General features: G+C 38.9%; 1 non-coding gene across 1 annotated transcript; it reads right to left on the bottom strand.

Moving 5' to 3' along the window:
• Positions 1–4,158: 4,158 nt before the first annotated feature.
• Positions 4,159–4,265, bottom strand: LOC141658100 (small nucleolar RNA R71). The gene has a single exon (XR_012549007.1). It is a non-coding gene; the product is annotated as a small nucleolar RNA R71 (small nucleolar RNA).
• Positions 4,266–5,734: the final 1,469 nt, after the last annotated feature.

Raw genomic sequence — 5,734 nt, forward strand, 5'->3', positions numbered from 1 at the left:
TGGAATGTATGTTTGGTAGCTAGAATTGTCTATCATATTAGTTGCATGCATGTTTATGTGGGTCGTAGTTTAGGTGAGCGACTATTTTTCTTTCTCTCTTACATATATATGTTCACCCTTTGCTTCATGAGAGAAGAGTGACCCGTGAGAGTCCATTATTAAAGGTCTTGCAAGGTCGACGGTTCAGCTTTATTATAAACATCTTACAACTCGTTTGCATTTGACTGTTTAGCTATAAGTGTTAGTTTGCTTGCATTAAATTGGTTTAAGTGGGCATTTGTAGCTAGCTCTGAGTTATCTTTTCCGTTCCATTAGTTGCATTTTAGTTTACTCGGGGACGAGTAAAGGTTTGGTTTGGGGAGATTTGATACGTGCATTTTATATAGTCTTTTTAGGCCTATCTATGCACGTATTTCTATGCTTTTATCGTAGTTTTATGCTACGAAATGCCCCGAATATGCTACTTTGGTTTATTTTGTCTTATTTGCAGGAATGGACCCAAAAATAGTGAAATCAAGCCATTTACCGTCTGATTTGCATGAATTTGGAGGAAGAGAGAATTTGGAGCGGGAATATAGCTTCTTGGGATGCGTGAAGCTGTTTCGGGAGTTAAAAGGACAAGTCAAAGTCAAACTAACGAGAATTATGAGCTGTTGAAGTTAGTATTCACTCGATCGAGTGGTTTTAAATTGAATAATTAGTCGATCGAGTAAAAGATTATTGGTTGATCCAACATTGCATAATTTGGCTTTAGTCGATCGAGTAGAAATAATGCTCGATCGAGCAGTTTTGAGCTTAGTTTGCTCGATCGAGTGGTTTTATTCCACTCGATCGAGTGGATTCGCTATGGGCTGGGCTTTTTAAGCTTTATTTCCGTCATTAGGTTGAATAAAATCATATTTTTCTTATAAATAGGAAGGAGAGACGTCATTTGTAACCCCCCCCACAGACATCACACGTTACTTTTTCCTCTGGTTACTGTTGAATACTATTTTTCTCTCCTATTTTCCGGATCCTTTTCTACTGTAACTTCTTTTTCTCCCTTTTCTCCTTAATTTATTTAATGTTATTTGTTCTTTCCCTGTTCTCTCTTGCTCCTTATTTATCTATGTCTAGCTAAATACCTTTGCTAGGATTAGGTGATTCAATAGACCAATGTTAGTTGCTAATTAGGTTATTAGATCTGTCGTTGTAGTTGTAGTCTATGTTGTTAATCGCTGCTTTAACTGTATCCTGCTAGTTGAGTCGACACAATTAGCCTTTTAATATTGGTAAACCTTGACCTGGACCGAAAGGTTGGAATATGTGAGACCTGCAGTGAACAATAGGATGCTTTAGTGAGGACGAAAGTTAAGCTAATAGCATTTTAGGGTGAATTGAGACCGAAAGGAGATATTCATTGCCCCTTAGACCGTCACATCGACTGATTTGTGACCGTAGCTGCAATTAACCGACGTTTATTGATGACCCGAAATCCTAGTTCCTTTCCCTTATTGTTAATTTCTTCTGCCTTCATTTCTCTTTCCCTTAGTCTCCTTAGTTTAGTCAAAACAATCAAACCCCCCTTAGTGACATTAGACAGACCGAATTAAATAGATAATTAGCAAAATAGATCCCATGTGGGGATCGACCCTACTTACCGCTGACTTCTGTTAGTAGTAACTTAGGTATTTATTTTTGGTGTAGAAACGACCGCATCATATATACTCGATATATTGTCAATTTATATGCATGTAATGCAATATCCAACGTTTTAATCCTAACATGTGAGAATTAGACTAAGTCGGTTAACACGTAATTTAACATATAAGTGGGTCAAAGTAGAGATTTAGATTGATTACATGTGAAAACATACAAGCGATAATAAAAGGAATACAATAATGAAAATACAATGAATGAAAATTACAATAATTACATCGCATTAATGATTTATGTTGAAAATACCTTTAAAACGTATAATTTGAGAAAGAAAGAATAAATAAATTAACGAACAAGAATTAGGGTGATAATACGAATAATAGTTAATTAATACGTAAACTAATAAATTAGGTCAAGGCAAAACGGGAGTTCAGAGACAGAAATCAACCAGGAACGGGCGCAGCAGAGCTGCGTCCCTTGGAAGAGGCGCAGCAGTTGCTGCGTCCGTTCCTTGGCTCAGTTCTGGCTGTGAAGCCGGAATTGCAAATTGTTAATATTCGTTGGTGATTTTAATGATCGATTATGAATAATTGACTCGGATGAAAGTGATTAACAGATTATTTACATGTGAATTGGGGTGACAAAGCATATACATGGATGGAATTAATTAAATACGAGTTAATTACAAGATTAAAAGGATTATTTACAAACAAAAATTAATTAGGTTAAACAAGCTATTAATGACGAATTAATGATGGATATGATGAATAACAGATGGGAATATATCAAAGATCGAATTCCAGAGACTCAATATTAATGAATCGAATCTCTAAAACCCGGATTGACTTTAATGACGAAAACCCGCAAATATTGGTTATAAGGGATTTAAGTCGGGATTTAATGACGAATTCAATAATAATTTTGATGAATAATATATTAAATTACTATGTTTAAATCGTTATATCAAAGAATCGAAGAACAAACGAAAGAAAATAAAAGAAATGAATTGACAAAAGACGGAGGAAGAAGAAAGGAAGCAGGAACTGCGGCAGCCTCACGAAGAGGCGCAGGAGGTACTGCATCCCTTCGAAGAGGCGCAGCAGTTGCTGCGTCCTTTCTCGACGGTTGTCTTCTGATAATTCGTAAAAAAAGGTTTTAAAACATGGTTTTACAAATCGGCTTTAAGAGTATTTTCGACATAAATCTTACATTATGATTACAAAAATAAAGAACAATAAATAAAATAAGGTTTATACACCCTCAGACTTACATGTTTGACGAAACGAGATGAACTAAGTTAACGTTTAGTGATGCTCGACTCGAATGTACGACGAAAGTGCCCTCTAGGAGGAAAACGAACAAGATTGATTAAAGTTGATTAATGTGGAGTTGGTCAAATTGGTCGGTCATGCAAAACGAGGCTGGTATTCAGAAGGATCCGAGCTTACGTGGTCGAATGTTCAATCACGTAGACGCCAAAAAGTAAGAACGTGGTCTAAAATGCAAAGGGAGAAGAGAAGGCGGACACTCGCGTGAGAAATATGTGAGACCAAAGGTCTCTATTTATACTAATCACACGACGGAAGTAGGGTTTTTCGGAGAAACTTTGGAAGTGAATCTCGAAAAGATATGAAAAGATACGAAAAATACGCAGAAAAGGACTTGGGAAGAGGCGCAGAGAGCAGAATCGTGTTTCTTAGAAGAGGCGCAAAGACTTGTCGCGTCCTTTCCCAAGTGGTTTCCTCCTGCGGAAGAAAGATTTCCGTGTTTTGATTATGGAATAACGGATTAATCTTGTTTTCCTTAATATTTTGTGTGAATATTACGGGAAATTCTTTACCAAAGATTAAAAGATAGCAAAATATGGAATATAAATATCCGGAACATTCCAGAACATTCTGACTTGGTTTTAGAAATGAAGACGGTTTTTTGACCCGGACTCCAAATGTACTCTAATTACTGCCAAAACGACCGTATCGGCACATAGATGACAATTAAGAGGTAGACACAAGTGTTTGAGCGATCACTTGACGATAAACTTACGAACTGTCACAAATCGTTCCGCGTACCAAACATGCGGCCCAATCATCACCGGGTGGTTTGCGGGAGGTGCAGAAATGAGGTATCTATAAATCCGCAAAACCAATTTACTCGATCTGGTAAGTAACTTACTCGATCGAGTGACCCTTACTCGATCGAGTCCCCAACTTACTTGATCGAGTACCCTTCAGCAGAACACTGTTTCGTAAACCAAACATACTTACTCGACAGAGTAAGCCCCACTCGATAGAGTACCCGTAGACATTGAAAACCGTAGTATTACAATTGTGACTATTGCTTCATGATTCGGCAAACGGGAGTCACCCAAGAACAAATTAGGGAAATACTTTTCCCTTTCTCTTTGAAGGACAAGGCAAAGCTATGGATCAATAGCCTTGATCGCACCGCCATGGGAATCACAAATTAGGAAACATTGACACTTGCTTTCTATCAAAAGTTTTTCCACCGGAGAAAACTCAAACTTTGAGGAGCCAAATCACGGGATTCCGTCAACAAGCTCTTGAGAGCTTATATGAAGCTTGGGAAAGGTACAAGGAGCTACAAAGGCAATGCCCACATCATGGGTTGGATGCTTGGTTCCTAGCAATAACATTCTACAATGGATGTTGTGCCGAGTCCCGAAGGATTCTTGATTCCACCAACAATGGGCGGTTTAATCAAATTGACACGGATATTGCTCATACCACGATTGAATACATGGCGATTCACGTTGCCCAATATGTCAATTCCTGAAGTACACCACTCAAGGGTAAGGAGGAATCTTCCGATAATTCCGTTTTGTTGGCTCAAATTGCCTTACTCCAACTACAATTGGCGGAATGAGATGATAAGGAATCTCTTCAACAACTCAATGTCGTGTCCTCTACTAGTCAATTCATTGTTTGTGAAGGTTGCGGAGGTGCAAGTCATTATGCCGCACTTTGCCAAGCTGCTATGGAGGAGGTATGCGCTTATCAAACTTTTAGACAAAATACATATCCACCGGGTATATTTTCAAATACTTATAACCCGAACTCAAGGTTCCACCCGAACATGTCATACAAAAGTAATAATGTGCTTAACCCCCAACCTCAACCCCAACCACAACAACAAAATGGACATATCTCACCACAACAAAAGTATAATTCCCCACCGGGTTATCAAAGTCAAAACCAACAACAAAGGCCACCTCAACAAAATTTCCAACAAAACCAAGGCCCACCACCTCAAAATGTCCAACAAAACAACCAAGGGGGCGGTAAACTTGACGCCTTTATGGTACAAATGCAAAGGGAATTATTGGCTCAAATAAAAAAGAACGTTCAAGCTCATGGTGCCACCATCAAAATACTAGAGCAACAAATGGCTCAATTAGCCGCTTCTAGCTCTCAAAGAAGGACGGGTCAACTACTACACCAAGGTGAGAAACCACATGAGACGGTTAATGTTATTCAATTGAGGAGTGGTACGAGCTATGATGAGCCATCCATGACTTTGGATGAAGAGGTGGTGAGTAAAAAGGTCAAGCTTGGGGGAAATGCCAAGGAGAAGGCTAGTGAAGAGCCTCTTATTAAGGTTCGTGTGCCCCGCTTATTGATGCATAAGAGAAAAAGTAAGCTTGGTACCAAGGATGATGAGCCCCCTATGCCTAAGGAAAGTGAAGAGGTGGTTGTTGGGAAGGAGATCTCTCCTATTGCTAAGGAGGATGATGCCGTTTCAAAGAAGGTGGATGATCTAATTGTGGTCGAGAAAGAGAAAGATGAGGAGGATTCTCCTCCAAAGGAAGTTGTTCAAGTGCTGTTTCCCCACCGTCTAGCAAAGCACAAGGAAGAGAGTAAGTTTGGTAAATTCTTGGAGGTTTGTAAGAATTTACAAGTTACCATCCCATTTATTGAATTACTTACCCAAGTCTCTTCCTAAAGTTTATGAAGGAAATCCTCTCAAAGAAGCGATCCTTCAAAGAGGTTGAGACCATTACTTTCACCGAAGAGTATAGTGCACTCTTACAAAATAAGTCTCCCCCGAAACTTAAGGACCCCGGTAGTTATTCTATTCC

This window comes from Silene latifolia, chromosome 5 (genome assembly GCF_048544455.1).
Source record: "Silene latifolia isolate original U9 population chromosome 5, ASM4854445v1, whole genome shotgun sequence".
NCBI lineage: Eukaryota > Viridiplantae > Streptophyta > Magnoliopsida > Caryophyllales > Caryophyllaceae > Silene > Silene latifolia.